Below are 22,303 nucleotides of genomic sequence, written 5' to 3' on the forward strand. Positions count from 1 at the left end.
CACAGACACGTCCTTGATCTCTGACTGCCAGCGGTCCGGCAGCAGTGGAAGCCAAAGATCATATACTATCCAGTTGTGCAGTTTCAGCCCATCTTCAGACTCATTGAGCTCATTAGGGAGGAAAATGTAATCAGCTGTCCTTCAAGGAGCAGGACGCGACAGGAAGCACTGAGAGTCGGCAGGTCAGTCCTGAACAGCTGTCAGAACAATGCGCGCAGTACGGCAGCTCTGTAGTGCTGCTAAATCAAGTCACGGGCTTAATGGGCTGGAGTATGCACATTAAAACTGATCCCTGTGGAGATCAGAGCGTGTCGCCGCGGCGGCAGCAGATCCTACACCATCCCTGTGACCACTTGTATTCATTAGACGGGGAAAATAGGATCCGTGGTTTACATGTTTAAGCTTCCAGTGCTGCCTCTCAGTCCTTGCAGCCCTCGAGCTCCCTTCGGAGGCTGTAATTTACTGCACTTGTGGCGCTGTGCGTTGGGAAACTGAGGCAGGGAGAAAGGACCGGGCTGTACGGAGGCAGGGCTGAAGTGGGAACTGAAGAGGTCTCGTGCCTCTTCTCCCGTCAGGCTGCCTCCTCTGACCTTGAATCCCATGGGACTAGGGGGTTTAGGTTGCTTTTAAAAATCTGTTTACCTCAAAGTACCTTTGAAATAAGCAAAATGTTCTCTTGAACCTAAATGATCTGTCCTTATGCTGTCTCAGCTCTCATTGATAATCCTCTTTGTTGCCTTTAAAAATATCTATGCGAGATTAATCTTTGGCAGTGATAGTCATGTTTAATTCTCTTTTCTATTACACTGGGCTTTTCTTTCGATGGTTTCCTGATGTCTTGCAGTTTGGTATTGTTAGGTTTATGTACTGTGGTTTTAAGATTTTCAATAGGTTCAGAAATACGCTTGCTTGTGGTAACTGGATACTTTTCCCCATGAACTGTTACGGAGGTGGCTGCAAGCTATCAATTTATACAAAACTATGTATTTTTTTATTTTCGCGTTTTCATGGTGATGTCGATTGACATGACCAGCACCCCGGGCCTCTGCGCGGCTCTGACCACCATCGCTCCAGCTTGTGTCTTTGTCGAGCAACGCCAACGCAACGGCACTGAAACAACCCTACTTTTGCACCACTACTCTCAGGGTCCCTGGGACTTTTAAAACTCTTTGAATTTTAACGACAAGCCTTTCCCGAGCCTCGCATGGAAAGCAATGCAAATAAAGTTTAATAATATATAAGGCTTGATGAAGCCTTTATCGTTCCAGTTCAGACTGCAATACCGCAGGCTGGGATCGAGGCGCTCAGACCTGCTTTAGGGCTGGCGTCTCCGGGTCGCTGTGGAATGTGGAGAGCCCGTTGGGTTTGTGCTGGCAGCGAGCGGTAATTCCGCGTCCAGCCTTGAACATAAGTGATCAGAGAGGACTGTGTCGTCTTCATCTTGGTGCTGAGCTTTGTATCACAAAGGATAGTAGCTGCCATTTCAGAAAGCCATATAACCCACACTCCTGCCCCAAAAAAAAGGATCAGCTTTTCGGGAATCATTCCTGACAGACGTGTCTAACCTGTTCATAAAACCCTTCAGTGATAGGGAGGCCAACATTTCCCTAGACGATCCCTTCCAATGCTTTTCTAGCCTTACTGATATAAAGTATTTGGGCTTTTCCCCCTTAAATTCATGACTGCTATTCAGCTCTCTGTTACCATGGGCAAGAAGACAGTTTCTCTTCAGTCTCTCCTTATTGTATTCATGCAGGACACATTCAAACTCTTTTTCCTCAGCCAAAATACTTCTCACAGCAGTTCCGATGAGACCTTTTTTCCATGACCTCCAGGTATAACAGCTGTGACACATTTGTTTGGAGGAAACTGTAAGATCAGGAAAAACAGGCTGGTTTTAATTTTCCTTGAAAATAAGCTATTGTTGTCGCTCTCCAAGATCCGTGCTCATTATAGTACTTTGAAAAGTTACCAATCTCAAGGCACACACAATGCAAGGGAGGTCAGCTCATGTATCTTCTTGATTGACTTGTCATCTGGGAAGATTTCAAGAGCTCTTGGCACCGCTCGATGGGGACGTTGAGCACTGGGACTTCTCCATGCTGCAAGGATTAGCTTCCCAGTTTCGGAGACCTACATGTGGGACGTCTTTCCTGATGGAGGCATAGGACTAGGAGAGACCACCTGAGCCAACACCAGACCTGCTGTCCACACGTGGTCCTGGGATCCCCTTCACAAAGGAACAGTGCTCTGCCCTCACAGCCTCCAGCGTGTCCCCTGCAAGGCCATTCCATAAGCTGAGTGCTCTAAGAGTTATGAAGCTCCTTTTTAATCCCAGTTATATTTATTTGTAGCCAATTTTTTTCCCAGTTGGTTTCATGCCAACATTGTCCTTATGCTTAAAGAGGCGTCTCAGCTCTCTCTTGGGTGCTTTTATGTGTAGCAATCCTACCCCTTCTGGCCTTTGTTTTGTTAGGCTAAGCAAACTGAGATCGTCTTCTGTAAAAGCTTCCTTTCTCCTTGTTATGCTTCTTGTCAAGGAAGTATCTCAGCCATCCAAAATCTTTCCCACACAAGCGATATACGTAAAGCATCTCTCCATGACCATGTAAGTGCCATCACCTCTTAGGTAAAACCCAGCTATTTATAAATGCACTTGCTGGATGTTGAAAAAAGGAGCCAAAAAAGCACACACATCCAAGCAGAACACGGAGCGAAAAGCTCGGCACAGCTACCTGGGGGGTTATAATTCGACAAGGATGTTAGGGCTTATGCAGTTGAGCTTCACAAAAGGGCTGTTGGAGCCTCAGCGCTGGATCCTGTGATTCATTTGGGTCTCTGCTTTGATGTTTTGTTGAAAGCCTTCTTCAGTGGTCTGGCAGAGGGATGCAAACCGGCGTTGGGCTGAACCACTGGCTCGGTAGGATCTAGGTGGAAGGAGTTTGGCAAAACCTTACTCTGCACCACAAAAATGTTGCTTAGAGATCTCCCACCAGTCTGGGCCTGAGTCTGTTTAGCTCCTATGTGCTGATCTGTGATAAGGAACTAAGAATTTTTTTTTTTTTTTTTGTGAAAATTGGTCGCTTTTCATCTTTCTTCACACTCAGAGCTAGAGGTCCTCTTGACGTGGTTCCCACAAGAGTGGTGGTGTTGCCCCTTCAGCCCTGCATGCTCCCAGCGAGCAGCAAGTTGCTGAGGATGGTGGGTTTAGTAGGCACCGCGCAGGGAAGAGGTGCCACGAGGGGCTCAGAAACGATGCTGTGGCTTGATGTGCCAGAGCAGCAAAGCTGCCAGCCACAAACTTGCACCCTGCTGTCCTGCAGGTCCCGGAGATGGATATTTAAAAGCTCTTTTAGTTGCAAAAGCCTGGAGCTCTTATTTTGGGCAGACCTGTGCTATAAAAACCAGTTGTGCTTTTCATAGCCGTGTGTAGATTTGACACCTGGGCAGGGGATGTTTCAGGGCTCAAACCCCGTCCTCCTTCCTCCTGAGGGAGCTGCGGGTGATGCTTCCAGCTGGGGAACTCCTTGCCAGTGACTGAAGTACGTTCCTCCATCTGAAAGGACTGGAGATGGGAAGGGAATCAATGACAAAGAGGAAAAAGGATCATGGCGAGGCTTTGCTCGACTCGAGGATCGCCCTGCTGTGCTTCAGGGCTCAGGCTCGACTCCCCAGCCTCATGCCCCCAGCCCCACCAGCGTTCAGCCCCCTTTGGGCTGTGCTGGTGCGGCGATGGTGCTGAGGATGCCCACGTCCCCATGCTCCCCTCTAAAGCCTCTCAGCATGAACGTGATCCCGGCATCCGTCCTCAGCTCTCCTCACCGGGAGCAATCCCGCTGCCGGCTGGTGTTTGCACAGAGGATGGGGAAGGGTCTCCCATGTCTGTAGGGTGGCTGGAGACCCTGTGTGAGTGAAGGGGCTGGATTCCAGGAGAAGCCGGGTGGGTGGCACGAGGCTGAAGCGAGCACTGCTGCGAAGCTCTCTACAACTACCTGCAAGGAGTTTGTAGCGAGGTGGGGGTCGGTCTCTTCTCCCCAGGAACAAGCGGTGGGACGAGAGGGAACGGCCTCAAGCTGCGCCAGGGCAGGGTTAGGTTGGATATTAGGAAAAACTTCTTCACCGAAAGGGCTGTCAGGCATTCATTGGAACAGGCTGCCCAGGGAAGTGGTTGAGTCCCCATCCCTGGGGGTATTTAAAAGACGGGTAGACGTGGTGCTTGAGGACATGGTTTAGTGGTGGACTTGGCAGTGATAGGTTAACGGTTGGACTCGATGATCTTAAGGGTCTTTTCCAACCTTAATGATTCTATGATTCTATGAAGCGATGTGGCCTCCTTCCTTCCTTCCTTCCCCAGCCTCCCGTCCACGTGCAGAAACGATGGTGCCACACCAGCAGCACGGAGCGGTGCTTCGCCCTAAACCCACGCGCTCGTTTTCTCTGTGCCAAAGCTGCCCCGTCCCCTCTCCCCTCCCCAAACCAGCCCACGTACCTGGGCACGGCTGAGGCTGCGCCGGGGCTGAGTAAGGGTGACTCAGAGCTGGCCTGCGCAGGGAGAGGAGCTGGAGCGGGTCCCACCTCGTGGTGTTAGCATCTCTCCCCCACTCCTCCTCCCCGTCACCCTGCACCACCGGCGGGTGGAGCAAGACTAAACTGGTCTCTGCATGCATATTGCCTTTGTCTGGTGTGGATGAACATAAACTGCTGGAGGGAAACATTTTAACGATGAAAACCATGCGGGGCTCAATTGTTCCCTGCATCCGTGGAAAATTACTCCTGCTCACTCTCCCCTTTGCTTGAGCAGCTCCAAAACATGCTTGTAGGGGAGGGCGAGGAGGAGGGAGGTGCATGTGCCTGTGGGGTCAGAGCTGCTGCTTTTTTTTTTTTTTTTCCCTTGCCTCTAAATGATTTATTCTGAAAGATTCTCGCCTTTGTGTCATTGGGAAAAACACACAGCAATCAGAAAGCATTTTGGGGCCAGCCATTTAAATGTCACTGGGAAAAGAATAGAAAGAAATGAATCCCCGACATCCCAGCGATGCGGCCCCATCCCCCATCTCTCCCTCCCCTTCCCATCTGGCACAAGTGAAAACAGATGAGAGAGGTGGCCGTGGCGGGGCTGCGGCGGAGGGTGCTGGTCCCACTGCCCGCGTGGGCTGTGGTCCATCACCGCCGGTCCTGAGCACCCACTGGCCACGAGCTCCCCTGCAGCGGGGGGCACTTCCCCGGGCAGCGTGGCGGGCAGGGAAATGGGCAGGGACATGGGGGCATATGCCCGGGCATGGGGCGACACGGTGGCCGTGGGTACTGTGCTGGTGCTCGGGCTGCCAGGTGCTGTCCCATGAACCCACCCTGGGAGCTCTGCAGGTCAGTCCGTCTGTCTGTCCCCTTCATGGCTCTTGCCCTTTGGGGTTGACTGGGCGCTCTCCTCCTGCCTCTTCGCCACGGATTTGCTTTGCAACGGTGCCTCATTTTTCTTTTCTCACCTTTTGCAGACCCTGCCTTTTTTACCCGAATTTCTGACTCATTTGCTCGCCCACATCCTTGATTCTTTTCCTTCTGCCTTTTATATTTCCCCGCTCCCTCCACTCCCAGCGCTGCCCAGCTTTCCTCTTTATCTCCTGCTCTCGCCCTCGCTGTGTTTTCTTTGTGGTCCTGACAACAACGTTCTCAGGTATAAGAAAAGGAAAACCCCAGCGATACACAGCTGCGAGGCTTTCATTAGCGATCGGGGCTGACCGAGCTGGCTTCTTTATTCCCTGGGCAAACCACGCCGTCCCTCGCCGCTCTGCATTACCCCTGCGTTACGGCTGCGAGACACGCGCCGGCCCCGCCGGCTGCTTTCAGTTATCTGCTCTGCGAGGATGGAGGTGGGGAGGCTCAGGGCAGAAACCTTCCCAGGAGCTGGCTCTGTCCTGAGCCTGGATTTGTCCCCAAAAACCAGGGAAGAAGGGAGCAGATGTTGCAGGTCGGCTGGGCAGTCGCTGCCATCGCCAGTGACAAGCGGTGAGCGCCTGCAGGAGGCAGGCAGCGGCATGGATGGTGTATTGTGAAAGGGATTAAGCTAAATAAATGGAGATTATAGGCTGGGTGTCAAGGATGATTTCTGGTTGTGGGATGTGGCGAGCAGTGGATCATATCTTGAGACGAGGAATAAAAAGTTGTTTGGATGCTGAAAACCGAACTGAACAAAGCTCTGGAAGGTACTGTTGTATAGTTGGGGATGGTGGATTTAGGGTTAAACCTTGCAACAAAAATGCAAAGTACTCTCATAAACTCATCTAGGATCTTCTACTACCCGTCTTTAAGTGAATTTATTTACCTTTCTGTGATGTGGGGAGCACAGCAAATATTATTGCCTCTGTTTACAGAAAGGGAAGCTGCAGCACTGCGAGGCGGTGGGATCGTCCCCGGTCCGAGCCCACAGCAGGTCCGGACCCGGTGTCCAGAGCCTGTGGCTCTGCCCCAGACCCTCCTGCACAATTTTCTCCAGTCCGTGCACTTCAGCCCCGTTGTGTTGCAGGAATGCAATGGGCTGCCCTGACAGGCTGATCTTCTCCTGCCCGTGGTGTGAGCTGGTGCTTATCTTCAAACATTCCCCTTGCATAGGGTGTTCCTGGCACCTGCAATGCTTTTTGCACCCGAGTCTTGGGTTGGGCTTTTTTGCATATATTTTTGCCTTTTTGATTTGTTTTCTTCTGCTTTGAAATCCCTCTTGTGCACCTGGCATCTTTCTGAAACCCGGTGAGAGCCTTCTTCCCAAGGGGGGATGGAAGAGGAGGCGGGCTGGGTGTCATCCTGGGTACGCAGCTGTGGTGCTGCCGCCTGGCTCTGCCTGTGGGATGCTCCAGGGACCTGACGTGAGCCGCCTGGTTGCCATTGCAGTTCCTTGCACTCTCTAGTACCAAACTCAGGTTTGTTGCAAAATTCTGATTCCTGCAGGGACCGAGGGAAGGAAGGGAGCTGGAGGCATCTCCTGGTACAATCAGGGAGCCGCTCCTGTCATTCCTCTCTATTTTTTCACCTCTTTTTCCCCAAGACCTTGAGCTATTTCAGCTTTCTCTACCCTGCCCAGGCCCGGACAGGACAGCAGGGAGCGATATTTAAAGCGTTTATGAAACTGCAGCTGAACTTGAGTAGCTCTGCAGTGACCTCCTCTCCCTTCTTGGTTTTAAATTCTTCGCCTCCCTCTTTTCCGCGTAAGTGGAGCGCTGCTCTATTTAGGGACTGGTGAACACCCCGTCAAAGACGTCTCCAGCAGCAGGTTTCTGTGGCTCTTAGGTATTGTGCAGGGTCCCAATTTACTGGCTTGCTCATGGTTGCTAAAAAGGCACCGGAAAGATGATGTGGGGAGGCAGGGCTGGAGCCAAGCTCATCTTAGGTGTGGCTCCCAAGCCCGTCTCTTTTGCAAGCAATTGCTCACTGCAGCCTCCCTGCTGCCTTCCCCACAAACCCAGCAGCCTCTCCCTTCTCGGTATTAGAAATTATTTCACTCAGAAATCCAGAATCATGAAACTGAGGTCATGGGACCAGTTAGTTACATGAAGGGAAGCAATCCCACAGCATTTTTTCCATATGAATAATACCAAGAATCCCTTTTTGGGCACACGTTGCATCCCGCTGTAGGCATGGTTACACCGAGAGGCATGCACAGGGCGAGAAAGTCGGAGCCCCAGGGAAACTGGAGAAACGTTCCCCAGCAGCAGGTGGGGTGCCGGGGGACGGTACTGGTGTAAATCCAAAGTAATTCTATCAGTTTCGCTGGAGTTAGACCAGAAGTTATGTCCATGTCGCTGACATGGCAGCCTTGACGGTTTGACATCTAGGGTTAGAAGCCTGAAGGACGCGTGTAATTTAAGCCAATGGGGAATTTCATGGCTGTGTAAGACCAGTGACCTTCATGCCAGGAGGCAGAAACTGGGGCAGTAGCAAAAAGAGCAGCTGTAGCAGAGCATGGGATAGATCCTCCCGTCCTGCGCTGCCCAGGAGTTTATTCACTGTTTTCTTGCTACACCTCCGCCTTCGTCTCATTGAGTTTGTAAATCAGCCTCCCTTTGCGCAGCTGTTGTATCCTGAATTGGCAAAAGTTACACAACTTTGCCACTTATGCCATTTTCTGGCCTGTTTATGTCCCGTAAATTAAGTCAACGATGAGCTTGGCATGGAATCTGGAAGTTTTTCACAGCAGGATCAGTTTCTCCCCTCTAATTAAACATTACAGGTTCCTCATGAATCATACTTCATGCTGTTAAACTTTTATGAAAAGGCTTAACATAGTAATTTATGGGAAATCTGTTTTGATGTGCAGATCTGGGCCTCGCTTCTAACCTTGGACACAATTGCAAAGCTCCTGTAAATCATCTGACTTTGCTGGATTTGCATCTACCCTGCAACTGCAAATCAGCGAGCGCAGCCAGGCTGAGCAGACGTGCAGCGCCGCGGCCGGCCGACCGCCTTGCTGAACTCGGGCTCTCGAGCCTAAACTCGGGCTCTCGAGTCTAATAGCATGGACCCGTCCTCCAGGCAGGTCTTTAAACCCTTTTCCGAAGTAGGTCTTCACTTGGCTCCTACTGCATCCCACGGCAGTGAGATCCACAACTCCCTTACATGTCCCTGCAGAAGACCATTGCTGGTTTTCAAGCTGGCGCTTGCTAATTGCATCTGGGACCCCAGTTTTTGTGCTTTGTGAATTGGAGAGTCACAGGTCCCTCTCTGGAGCTCTCTCGGGTTTTTGTTTCTCTTCCAAGCTGATATTTTCCTCTCTTCAGTCTTTCCTCATGTAGAAGCTCTGCCCTATGCACCGTCTGCTCCTGCAGCCATCCCAGCCCTTTTTCTCGCTTATCTGTGTCTTTTGTGAGGTGACCAGAGCTGCTGGCAGCGGTCGAGACGTGGGTGCACAGGGGATTTCTGCAAACACAGCATCGTCTCCGCACCGCTCGCAGCCTTTTCACTGTCGTAAGCCCTGAGCTGACATTTGCACAGTTACATCCACAGTGACTTGAAGATCTCTGAGCAGCATTAGCTCATTTATAGCCTGTTATTGCAGATGGGTTATTGCTTTTTAAAGAACCAAAGCGTACGTGATCATGCTATCTGGCACCCCGCCCCTCTTTCTAATAACTGTAGAAAGCACTGACCAGCAACAGATAAACGGGAAGGAGGGATAAATGTTCTCGGGATGGATTTTTTTTTCCTGTTTGAGTGAAAGAGGGAGATGCAGGTCCGCACGTCTGTGCACGGGCAGGCAGGCAGAGCTCCACCATGCAGCGCCCATGCCGGCAGCGAGGCTGTCCCTGCCCGCCAGCTCTCCTGCCTGCACCTCAGCCAGGGCACCCACTGAGGGACGTGAGGGATGGTGGAGAAGGGGGGCAAATGACAGAAATCAGCAGGAAAGCTCCTCCGATTCCACTGGGCACAGCAGACAGTGGTCCCATGTGATGGGTTGAGCAACCCCAAATTTTGGCTGCTGTCCTGGTGCCTTGTCCCACGCACCAGCACGATGCTCTGGTCCAGGGACAAGTCAAGTCACATAGCGCTGGGGTAGGATGGTTTCAAACAGCTCACAGCTCTCCTCGGGCCCGTGGTGCAGCAGGCTGCGCTCTCAGAGGGGTGTCCGAAAGTTAGTTTGAAAAAAAAAAAAAAAAACCTCTTTGCAACGTTAGCTTATGTAAAACATCTGCTTGGCAGAGACAACCGTGTGTCCAATCCCAATGTGGGTGTCAGATCATTTCCACCCCTTTTCCACACCAAGTTTTTTTGCCCGTTATTCCCACTGCTCTGCCTACTTAGTCCTATTTATAGAGTGCCTTTCATTGGAGTCTCTAGGCTTTTAACCTTCATTCTTGGAAAATTATTCACTTCTTGGGCCTGCCATGGAGCAATTACTTACCAGCGCTCCTCCCCAGCCTGACTTTAAAAGAAGTTCCCACGAGGCAGCCCAGAGCTTCGAACCTCCCCACGGCCAAACCCCACTTCTGCCTTGTGCCGCGACCTGTCTCGGCTTGTCCTGCGGTTCTCAGCTTGGCTCTGTTGTTCATTCACCTGCAGAAATGGTTTGCTGCCTTTGATGCTTCTCCGATGAGATCATTCACCTCCGAGTACAGCAGCAAAACACTCCAAATGGGATTCTGGTGCGGGCTGACAGGTTTCTCCAGGCTTCTTCCTCATTCTCCTTGCTCACCATCTTCTGGGCCACCACAGCTTCTGTCTCTGGTCCTGGTCACCGTAGGACAGAAGAGCCCAGTGGTGACCACAGAGCAATTTGGAGGTGGTTGGTCCCCCAGCTGGGGGTAGCTTCTGTGGGCATAAAAGGGGGGAGTTGACTCTTCCCCCCACCCCAGCATTTCTGTAGCACCCTCCTTAGGTGCTTGGGTGCTGGAGCGCGTCCAAAGAAGGGCAGCGAGGCTGGGGCAGGGGCTGGAGCCCAAGGCTGGGGAGGAGCGGCTGGGGGAGCTGGGGGGGCTCAGCCTGGAGAAGAGGAGGCTGAGGGGAGCCCTCATCGCTCTCTGCAACAGCCTGAAAGGAGGCTGGAGCTGGGGGGGATCGGTCTCTTCTCCCAGGGAAGAAGCGATGGGATGAGAGGGAACGGCCTCAAGCTGCGCCAGGGCAGGTTTAGGGTGGATATTGGGAAAAATTTCTTCACGGAGAAAGTGGTCAGGCATTGGAACAGGCTCCCCAGGGAAGCAGTGCAATTATAGTCCCTGGAAGTATCCAAAAAACGCGTGGATGTGGTGCTTAGGGACATGGTTTAGAGGTGGACCAGGCAGTTAGGGTAACGGTTGGACTCGATGATCTCAGAGGTCCTTTCCAACCTTAATGATTCTATGATTCCTTGCCTTATGTAGGGTCGGAAATAATTAGCGGGTTATTAGAGGTGCGTGTCGCTACCTGGCTTGCAGGTGGTGTGTGGGATCCATCCAATGCTGCAAGAGGCTGATGGGGACGGAGAGGGCTCTTCTACCCCGCATCTCTGGAGGGCAGGGGTGGTTGAAGGGGAGGTGTCTTGTGCTCTTCTCCCTTTTGCTGTTAAAATCCCTGGCATATGAAATGAGCTGCATCACTGCAGAGACCTGAGGCTGGCTTGGAGGCTGTGCTCTGCCGTGCTGCTGAGACCTGGCTCCTTCCTGATCGGCAGAGGCCTGAGCCTGGCAAACGTGGCGTTTGGAGACGGGGGGCTGCTGGTGCCTGAGACTCCTGCAGCATTTCCTACGGAAAGAAAACCCTCGTGGTTTTGAATGGCTAATTTGGGGCCTAACTTGGGGCTTGAGGAGGAAATTCTTTCAGGCTGTTGTTTGCATTTCACTGGAACAAAAAAAAAAAAAAAGCCAGCAAAAGGACTCAGCTGGCTTTGCTTTCATACCTCCCAGTGTGAAGCAGGCTGGGCACATGTGGGGCGAGGAGGAGGGAGGGGAACCGATGAAACTATGGGTAGTAGTGTTTAAACATTTGTCTTGGAGCTGTGTTGCAAGCGTGCATCCCTTTAATGGGCTTCACTCGTGCCCCTGAGACACCGCTCGAGGGCAGCTGCGCTTCAAAGTCAAATGCCTGCCCCAGAGCTGGGAAAGGATGAGGAAATTCCTGCCCAGTGCTCTGCCAAATCCCCCTTCCAGCTGCTGTGCCTGGGTTTTCTTCCCAGGATGGACCCTACACCTGGATCCGGGTCCCTTTAGTTGAGATGTACAACCAAAGTCACAAAACCTTCAGTGGTCACTTGAGGAGTCCCTAGAGAAGAGATGCGAGGGTGCAGCCGGGGGACAGAGCCTGGCTGGCGGGGATGCCGAGCACCTTGCTGCTGGGAGAAAGCTGTGGAGCAGCTCATCTCCTGCTCTTCTGCCCACTCATGCACCAGTGTTGCCATTTTTTAATAATTCCATCATCACTTTAAATAGCTGTTACTACCAGAGCCTGCAGGCTCCTGCCTCAAGTCCTTGCTGGCTGCGCACGCAAGCAAACATCGGCACGCTGCCATTTCCCCTGCGTGTCTCTGCATCTACCTGCCCCATCCCGGCACGCATTTCATTGCTTTGTGCCTTTTTGCCAAGAAATACCAGACTGGTGTCGTAGACAATCATGGGAACTAATTCAGTCTGTGCCAAACTCTGCTGCTGTGATCCAAGGCATGATCTACGTCCTGCCCCGAAATATGGCACGGGCTGCTGAAACCAGAGTGAGAATGAGGTTGTCTGGTTCCTTCAGGAGGGAAAAGAGAAGGGTCAGTAGTCAGAACAAGCCTCAGTACTCACATCGCCATGTGGTGTCAGTGAGAAAACAGAATAAAAACCAGGGCAGGGCTCCAGACTGAATGACCACTTATTGCAGGAGCCCCCCGGGTGGAGGTACTTGTCCAAGTCCCTTTAAAGGCCTTCCCCCGGCCAGGTGGGCAGGAGCTTGCTCTCATTCGAGGAGCCCGCTTTTGTTCAAGGTTCACTCTTGAATCTTCTGCTCTGTCGTTCATTAAAAAATTCCGCCTAATCATGGCAAGTTGGTGATTGCAGCATGGCTTTTCCAGGACATTTATGTTCTTCTGGTGATGGCAGGGAGCTGTGAATGAGCATTAGTCGTAAAGACAGGCCTTTTTGATGCCAAACAGCCACAGCTCCATAATTTCCTCATAAATCTAGCATAACCCCATGGATTCAGAGAAGCTGCCTTGGATTTACACCAGCCATGCTCCTCCTAGCCTACAACCCAACATCTCGAGTGAAGCGTTTGCAATTCAGCAAAGCCCTTGCAGGCTGCGGGTATTAACGGTGACCTGCGAGCATAAAATACAGCAGCATCTCTCCTCTTAGTGCCGCACAGATGGGCCCTGCGCAAGCTCCCGGCCGTAGGTGCCGAAAGCGGAGCGACGCTCCTGGAAAGCTTTTGTGTTTGTGCTACGGGGTGGAGGGGAAATTTAATTGCTTGGCTGCTGACCGTCAGCTCCAGCCAAAAGCACGCTGGCTCCAGGGTGACAGAGCAGGGTGCTGGCTTCGTGGTCTCCGGGTGCTTGGTGGTGTGGGGTCAGCAAAAGCTGGGTTCTGGCAAGGGGGGATGCTCCAGTCTCTGTCTGTCTCTCTGTCTGCCTGTCCTTTGCTTCAGCCAGCCACAGCCGTGGGTTTCTTGTAGTCTGGTCACGGCTGTGGGGAGTCTCAAGCCTTAATTTAAATACAAATCTTGTTGCATGCTGTTTGAGCAGGACATAGTTTAGGAACAAATGACCAGCAGGGACATTTTGGGAAAGGCTTAGAAAACATTAAAGTTCATGAGCTTTGATGTCTTCTAATTTAGCCCAGGAGGATGGGAGCCGAGAGCCCCACAATTCCTCCAGACCTGCAAGCAGGGCGGACACAAACCATTATTTATTTGCCTCGTTGCAGTGGAATTGCCTGCACTGGACAAAAGCTGGTCTGCAGGATGATGTTAAGGATGGTGGGCAAAAAGGAGAGAAAACTGAATAGTTAAGGATGTGGCTTTGGGAAAGGGAGATGGCTGCTATTTTGAGGCCTAAATGGTTTGTTGCTTGTTACTATTACAGAATATATTTCATTTGGCATTACTTTATGCAAGAGGGAGAGCTGCAGAAGAAGGGAACTTCACTCAAAAACCTTGTCCCCAGGTCCCGGCCTTTTCTGCGCTGTTTATAATTAACAGAGTAGTTTGGAGACCAGCTAAAATTTTGGAGGAGGAAAGTCATCATCAAAGTTTCCAAACCTTGGAGAGATGACAGAACGCATCCGTGAGGACCCCAGCAAGCGCCTTACAGGGGCACGCAGCACCGGAGCAGACAGTCCCGGGCTTGTCAAGGAGGGGAGTTTTATTAAGAAAGCAGAACCCAAACCTCTCCAGCCTTTACTGTCCCAAAGAAACCGAGAAATACGTGGTGTGAGGCAGGGAGGAGAGAACAGACAAGCCTGGCGTGTATGAAACTTTTGCCCTTGGTTTCTGAAGTCTGCTAAACTTTAACTTGGGAATTTCTTGTCTGATAACAGAAAGAGGAATGGGGAACTGGGAGTGGAGGCACTGGGAAACTGGGAAACCCCAGCCGAGGGTCGGGTTGGGGGGGTTAGGAAGTTCCTGCTATTTTTGCTGTTGCTGCTCTGCTTTGTGGTGGACTTTGTACTTTCACGACCCTCCTAACCCTGAAGACCAGAAGCCTGCCTGGGGCATCTCCTCCCCCCGCCGTGTCGCGCAGCCCACACCAGGGTGCTGGGGCTGAGCCTCCTCGCTGCCGTCCCGCAGCCCAACAGCTCCCGGCGCAGCTGCCGAGGGCTGTGAGCATCCCCCCGCCATGGCGGAGGGACGGAAAGGGGCTTCTCTAGACATGGGCTGATTGCTTACGAAATGGTTGCTCAGTCCCGCTGGGGCTTTGCGGCGTTATTCATGGTGTCAGGACAACCTGGAGCCCTGGGAATGGGGCTAAAACGACCAGGACCTGCTCTCTGGTGGGGTGCCATCATCCCAAAGAGGCCGGCTGCTGCGAGGAGTGGGGGAACAGCCCCTCGTCCCTCGCACGGGGCAGCTCCGGCAGCAGAGCCCTCTCGCTCCCGGTGCCCTGTGTTGTTTGCAGGGTGCCCGCTTGGAGCAGAGGGAAGCGGCTCCTTCGTTGGGTGGGATTTGGAAAGGGAGGAACAGGGCGGCATCTGCAGAGCCCACGGTGCCAGCACAGGAGACTGAACCCCGCTGAATAAAGGCACTAACGAACCGACCACTGCCCTCCCGCAGGAACGTCAAAATGGGGAAGATTTGTGACCATTGGGATATCATTCCCAGGCTGTTCCAGCACTCCTTACCCAAAGCTTCGCTTTCTCCTTAATCCCCTTTTGCCTCAGTTTCCCCTGACGTGGTTGTTTCAGATTGATGGAGCAACAACCCCCAGCTTCAAGGGACAAACATCGCGGCCGCTTTCCCCGTTCCCAAATGGCACTTCCAAGGACAGTTTGTTTGAAATGTCATGTTCAAACACAGTCGTGTACTTGTGTTCTCCTTGGAGGTACAAACAGCTGTAAATCTTCAAAGAGAATAATGATTAGCCCTAAGCGGTGCTGGGCTGTGAGAAAACGGATCATGGAACAATTACTGAAAGCAGCCGAGACTAAAAGTAGCATTTAATGGGCTCTGGCATCTTCTGTTCCCACTGACCCGAATGCTGCTCCTGCCAGGCAAAGGGAGCGAAAACCTCTGAGATTTGTAAGTCGGAGTATTTAGGTCACACATGGATTAGAGTGTGATCAGATTGGCTTTAATGTAGAGCTGCTCTGAATACCTATAGATCATATAGCATGCTGAGATATCAATGCTTCCAACGGTTTTTAGCAAGGTGACGACGTGAGCCCGGTGAAGGGCTCTCCCTCCGGCGGCACCGCGGTGTTTTGTACCGGCTGCTGGCGGCACCGTGGGTTACGGGCGTTACTCACCCATGTGTGATCCCCGCTGCTGCGCCGAGCGGTGGGGCTGGGAGCCCCGCGGGCAGGATCGCTGCCCACAGCACATCCCTGTGCCATGCTCGTCCCTGCTCGGACACGGGTGTGGGGCAGAAGGGGCTTCCCGTGCCCTCTCTGTTGCCTCCTCTGCTCTTCACAGAGACCTAACAAGCTCATTTCATTTAAAAGCACACCTGCATAGCTCTCAACCAGTTACAAATGCGTTCGACGTGGTGTTTTCTGCCCCTGCCAGCCTGATCTCTTGTCACGGTGCTGAGTGACCCAAGCTGCAGCCAGTCCTGGGGACTGAGGTCCGTAACTGGACCATGGACCTGAGGACTGCGGCTGCTTCTTGTCCTGTTCAGCTCTGCCAAGCTGAGGCCTGTCCCCAGCACGATTCCTCCATCACCACTGGGAGAGATTATGAGACAACCCAGACCCCGACCATGATCGGGACGCTGCTGCCAGGTGGGCCTGTGTGTCCAGCATGGCTGCTGCTCTGTCCCTGGATGGACAGCTAGCCGGCTCTAGCTCAGGGCTGGAAAGCCAGAGGTGATGTGGGGGAGTTTCTCTGATGGTTGTGATCACGTTTGCCATCCTCAATTGGACAAATCTGCCCAGAGGTGGTTTAGCTGGTGTTTGGTCTGCACCATCATGCTGTGCTCCTGAGGACCCCGTGGTGGCGCGTCCTCCCAGCCTGCTCCATAGGCAGGTTGTCCCCTTGCCTTTAAACAAAGACCCATAGTGTTTCTGGCCTGCTGTCCCACCAGGCTCACCTACAGCTAACAGCTCAGGGTAAGAGGAAGAAGAAGGTCCTCAAAGACACTGCAAGCTGTGATTCCTTAAACCAGGAGCTGGCCTGAGATAGTACCTGTCCTGCAGAGCTCCCATCTTCTCCCTCTCCAGTTCCATGCCACGTCAAACCCTCATCCCAGGAGAGGAGGCAGAAGATACCCTCCGCTATGTTTTCTTGGCTAAAATCACTGAAGCTACGGGGAAGGGCCCAGGTCTGAGTTCTTGCAGCAGTTCCCTGCTATCAGATGTTTTCCATTAGCTGAACAGAGCGGGGCTGTGACCTGCAAGCAGCCAGCCAGGGCTTTGCACCAGGCCAGCGGAGCCTGTCCAGGTATCAGCTGGGGGTGTCAGCTTGCGCAGAGGATGCTCCGTCTCGCTGACTCCCTCCGACACAGGCAGTGCTACCCAGCCCCGCTGCAACGCCTGGTGGCATGAAGCCACAGCAACATCCAGCTTCCAAAATGCTCCAGGCTTTCAGTTAGCTGCACCCCCACAAGGATATTGCTCAGCTCAACGTATCTAAAAATCTCCCATGATGATAGACTGTGATTTGACAGAAGAAGCACAGCTGGCAGAGAAAAGACATGTCTTTGCTTCCTGTAACTTCTTGAGCACTTCTTAGTAATGTCAGTGCTCGTAAAGGTCTGTGGTTCTTGCAATCACGTGGAGAAATAACCTCCCTGGCTGACGCTGATGTGTTGCTACCTCGGGGTAAGGAGGCAGCAGCTGTGTTTCAGCACACAGACATTGCACAACCATTGAGGATGGGAAGAGCTGATGCAGGCTGGATCCAACGGAAAGAGGAATTTTAGGTCAGCAGAATATTGTTGTCAGTGCTGGGACGTGGCCAGGTTGCTATGGGGACACCTGTGCCTTTAGGTTTTTGATCGTGTGAGGAATCAGGATGCTCTTTCACCTGATTTTCCCAAGAAATCATGCTTCTGTGATCCTCTCTTCCAGCCGCTAGCCCCGCTCCCCCTCCCATTGCACCTCAGCCCAGTAGCAACCTCCAACCACATCTAAGACAAGGGTGGAGGGCTCTGAGACACGAAGTGCCTACAACAAGCCCGTGCAACGCCTGGCCTGAGCGCCACGTGCATCTCCAGCAGGTATTTGTTTGGTGCCAGCAGCTGCCAGGCAGTGCGTTGTGCAGCCCCGGGTCAGCCGGCACCCACTGTCCCCCACGGCTGCACACAGGGATGATTCCGGCAAGGAGGTGACGGGGCTCTTGCTGGAGCAGGGACCAACCTACAAAGCTGTCCTTTGCCCAGGGGACCTGGGCTTAGCAGACAACATCCAAATTCCCATCTTTAAAAGCAGGTCAAGAGCCCAACCCTGCCTATGTGAGGAGTTGAAGAAGAAATGCTTCAAGGATGTTTTTGATTCCCAGGCCTCGGGAACATGATCGGGTGGGTCTGGTGGAACCAGGGATGAAATCCAGGGGAAAGACCTGCAGCCAGCCCGGTGAGCCGGCAGGTTTGGGCCGAGGGCCGGGGCAGCACAGCCGGCTCAGGCATCCACCTCCCCTTGTACCTGTGGCAGGAGGAGCCGGAGTTGGGCTGAGGCTGCTGTAGCAGCAGGGGCTCTGGGGAGAGGGGGAATTGCATGGAGAAAAGGAAAACTCATCCCCAGAACTAACCTGTGCCAAAAATAATCAGTGACTAATTTTATGTCTTTATGATTGGCTTTTAACTGCGAGTTATTAAAGACGGGGAGAAAGAAGATTATGTCCTGGTGGGAGGATAAATGAGTGTTGCCATAGAAGCAAGGGGATGCTGCAGCACAACTCACTCTGTCTGGACCGCAAACCGCGAAGCCACGGCAGAGCCTCGGGGGCGGCCGGCACGCTGCGGACAGACACACGCCTGTGTGAATCCGAAGCAAGCTGAATCCGAGGCAAGCTGACAGCCGGGGAAGTCAGAGAAGACAGATTTGTGTTATCAAGCCAAAGCCAGAGAGTCAATATTTATCCTGGACACGGAGCCCAGCCCTTGTGAGCCAGGGCCCCGTCCATCACGCTGCTCGATTGCCCTCCTGAGCTCTTCCAGCAGCAGCTTTCTCTCCTCCTGGTCTCACAGCCGGATCATGTTTCCCCCCATGTCTGAGCTAACCCCGTCCCAGAGAGACTTTTATCTGTCTCGGGGCAAGGGAGAAGATTTGGGGGGTTCAAGGGATTAGGAAAGAATTTGCCTCTGGGAATCTTTTTCCTCCATCTGCCTGGGATATATTGTCCGATGGAGATGGAGGCTTTGCAGCTCGGTGGGGAACTGCTCAGAGCTAAACATGTGGAGGCAAAAACACTCCTGGTCCCTCCCCGCTGCAGGAACTGGGTGTTGAAAGGTCGTGGAAAGGATAGGGAGAGCTCTCTGTCCCGTGGCTCCGTGCTGGGACGAAGTGGGAGGACGTTTTGCCTGGGCTCTGTGCACACAGACATTGCCTGTTCAACCCTGGGTTCTTTCCTGGGAGGACCAGCTCGCCCGCAGGAGGCAGGACCAAGCTTACGAAGCTGCAAGCACTACAAGAAACATGATTAACTGGAAGAAGAAGGGATTTTTATTTGGCCTGTTTATGATTTTCTGCTTTCATTATATCCCTGTAAAGCAAACATGCCTTCCCAGTTAACAGCCCCGACCTTACTGGAGCAGGAATAAAACTGAGTAAACGACCCTTGGCATGTGCGCCCTCAGCCCTGGCATGGCGTGGGGGGCTGTGTTTACAGCTCCATCCGTTCCTCCATCTGTGTTCAGCTTCTGCGGCGCGTTATTTATACCGCAGCAGGGTTCACGGCGTGCTCGGTCCTGTCTCTGCCAAAGAGGGGAAATCCCTGCCCTGGAAAGCAGACAACTGCTCCTGAGTTCATTTGCTGCATGGTCCTAAAGCAGGACCATGATCCAGTCTCACTGGGTGTCCGGAGCTCTGGAAAAAGCTAGGTCCTCTCCGGGGTGCCAGTGCCCAGTTTATTCCTCCTTTAGATCTTGCAATCAAAGACCTTTCACACTTCTGCTAAAGAAAAATGTCAAAACTGCAGATGTGAAACATCACAGTTTCAGGGTTTTTTTTTTTTTATACCTGAAGCCTTTCAGAATCAGCTCTCCATGAGAGATGTCCTCAAAGCAGGATGCCTCCAAGATGTGCCGGGCCAGTACCAGCCAGAGCCGCACCACATCCCTTGGGACAGGCGCTTCTGCCCGAGGCTGTGCCTGCCCGTGCTGAGCTGGGGGCTCTGAGTAACCATGCACAGGCAGGGCCAAAGCCCAGTCATCCTTTTTAGCTCCCCAAATGAGAGATACTTCATCTCCTCGCTATCTCCTGCAATCGGGAAGCTGTGGTGAGGACCACATCCCTCTCCGCCTTCCCAAGAGGTGCCTGTGGCTGTGGCAGGGCTCCTGGGGACCTGGCTGCAGGAACAGGTACTGCGGGGAAACTGGAGGGTTCGGAGAGCAAAGGACCTGCTCTAAACACTGGCAATAAGCGGTTTTCACCAGGGTTGTCTAAGCACTGCTGGTCCCAGGGGCTTGCTCCTCCTCTCTCCTGCACCACCTTCTTAACCACGCCTGGCAGGTTTCTGATCTGCCTCTCTGCATCCCCAGCACCCGTGTCCATCCCACAGCCGGCTCAGAGACCCCAGCTTGGGGAGCAAACGGCCCCTTCTCCCCTCTTTGTGCTCTCTGGGGGGCTCACAGAGGGACAAGCCACGTCCCCCTGCGCCCGCCTTGCCAGTGGCAGCCCCTGCCTTCGATGCCTGGGGCTAAAGTGCCTTTTCTGGGGCTGAAGCGCGGGTGCTCCAGCTCCCGGTGATTGGGTGCTATTTTGCTCCGGCACAGTTCGGCAGCTGTTGCTGTATATTACCCCGGAGAGCCAGAGCCAGCCGGGGGGCTGGAGGCAAGGCGGCGGTGGTCGAGCCCCAGGTATGACTTTCTGTGGCTTTTAACCCTTTCAGTTGGATGCGGGGCAGCCCATGGGCACAGCCCATGAGGCAGCGCGCAGCCCACTGCCGGCTGGCAGCAGATCGGGGGCCATGGGGTCCGTCCCGGTGCTGCCATGCGAGCGCACGCAGGGAGAGCAGGGCAGGCGAGGGGACTATTTTTGGAAGTTTCTTTGATGTGAGTCAGCGGTACAGGCAACCTCGGGAGCGCATGCAGGAAAAAATCCCAGCGACAGTAGAGCAGAGCTGGTTATTCATTGAGTGTCTGTAGTTCTGTGCATTTAAGAGAAGATCTGGTGTGTGGAGTGTGCGTCCAAGGGAGCTGGAGAGTGGACAGCACCGGAGAGGGGATGGAGGGGTCGAGCAGTCGTACGGGAGGTCTCCTGTGCAGGAGTCAGCGAGAGCCGAGGGCTGGAGCTGGGCTCCGGGGCTGTGGGTGACCAGCCTGCCATGGGCAAGCCGTCCCTGGCATCAGTGGCCATCCCTGCCATGCTTGGCCTGGGCAGTGGCTGTGTGCTTGGTACATCGGCACTGGAGCTGGTCCGATAGGAACCAGCCCTAGGAAGCCTGGTCCTGCGGCTGACACAACCCATCCTGGCTGGGGATGAGGAGGGCTGCAGAGCCCCAAAATGCCTCTGGGGCACAGACCCCCATCTGCTGTCTGGGGTGAACAGACCCAGACACGGAGCCGGTCAGCTCGTGGGACCAAGTTAACGCCCGTTGGCGCCAGGGGTGGGATGGCTGCCTGCCCGGCCACGGCGCGGCTGTCACGGAGCCCTGCAGCCATCATGGCAAAGCCTGGAAACATGCCCGGGGACTGGAGGTGGTTTGGGCTCCTCCGTCTGGGCAAAACCCAAGGGAAGGAGGCGTGGGAACATCCTGGCACCCTGCGACAGGGAGCTGAGCTCAGCTGCCGACCAGGGACCACAGCAAGGACGTGGCAGGACGGGGGTGTGCTGCGGGGCACTACTGCCCGCTGCCCGCCCGGTGCTTGTTTTATCCCTCTTGGTTCAGTGAGAGTCCCATGATGTGGCATGGCAGCAGGTCCCCGTGAGGTGTTGGAGAAAGACTTGGGAAACCCTGAGGCCACCAACGAGGTGCCCAGGTGGGCAGGGAGCGCTCAGAGGCCAAGGAAGGACAGGAGAAAAGGTACCTTGTCCTCACTGAGAGCCAGTGGCCAGGAGGTGCTGGCCGTGGCCGTGCCAGTGCCGCTGCTGTGGTGCTTGAGGCCCCACAGGAGAGGGCTCAGCCTGGCAGAGATGGCTCTTTGCAGCGCAGTGAAATCACGGGGTAACCTCGGACATCGAGGGGCACCTACACAGTGCCGGCCCCGTGGGGACATCGGCCATGGCCGCAGCCAAGAGGACCGGAGGCTCGTGCCCTCCTCTGTCTTCCTTGCGCTCATCTTTGCTCAAAAAAAAGTGTGAATAAGTGTGTAGCTCAAAAACATTACAAGCACTGGGGGGAAAAACTCTTTAAGGAAAAATTTTCCATCTTTGTGCTTTCCTTGGGGCTGGGAAACCCCCAGCCAACGCGAGAGTCCTGGGGCAGCCTCTTCGCTTCCCAGCAGAGAAAGGACCAGACTTGCCATCACTAAAACAAAACCAAAGACTTTTTTTTGATTTCCTGTTGAAAGCCAAGACCTTTCAGGCTGCGGTTCCCCAGCCAAAAGGTCTCCTCTTACTTATTTGTTTTGCTTCCAATATCGTCTCTTAGATTTCATCCTGGGAACTGGTATGTTTTTCTCAGTGTTCATTCTTCCATTGGGGGAAAATAAAATAAATCCAGCTCAAAGGAGGCAGAAATTCCTCCTTCAGGTGAGGGTTTGCAAGGATGTGGCATCCCTGCAGAGCGAGGGCTGCGCTTGGAGGTGCCGAGAGGGCTGAGGCCGCTTGGCGTCAGGGCCGTGCCAGTGCATCCTCACCCCCATAGCTCACCCCAGACCCGGGGGCAGAGAAACCCCCGGGGAGCCCAGCACGCTCCCCAGCCTTTTGTCACGTCGAACCGCTGCAGAGCCCTGGGGACCCTCTGGTTTTCTATCCCACTTCACATCTGGGAAAAGCCCCAGGATCCACCCCTGAGCTTTGCGGTCCTCTTGGGCGGCTTGCAGTCTTCGCTGACGTCTGGTTGCTCCACGGTAGCTGGAGCTTGTCCTGCTGTCCAGGCTACAGCCTGAGCTGCCTCC

The 22,303-nt window shown here is 53.6% G+C and overlaps 1 protein-coding gene across 4 annotated transcripts in view; it reads left to right on the plus strand.

Annotated features, from left to right (window-relative positions):
• Nucleotides 1–22,303, plus strand: part of JSRP1 (junctional sarcoplasmic reticulum protein 1) — a 33,364-nt gene that overhangs the window by 7,826 nt on the left and 3,235 nt on the right. The window contains exon 2 of one of the 4 annotated variants that reach the window (XM_087769210.1): nt 6–182. The exons of the other annotated variants lie outside the window; for them this stretch is intronic. The gene's annotated coding sequence lies outside the window, so the exon portion shown is untranslated. The remainder of the gene's footprint in view (nt 1–5; nt 183–22,303) is intronic. 4 annotated transcript variants of the gene reach the window in all.

The sequence above is a fragment of the Nipponia nippon genome, unplaced genomic scaffold, assembly GCF_047370975.1.
Source record: "Nipponia nippon isolate SJK-2023a ecotype South Korea unplaced genomic scaffold, ASM4737097v1 scaffold_31, whole genome shotgun sequence".
Lineage (NCBI taxonomy): Eukaryota > Metazoa > Chordata > Aves > Pelecaniformes > Threskiornithidae > Nipponia > Nipponia nippon.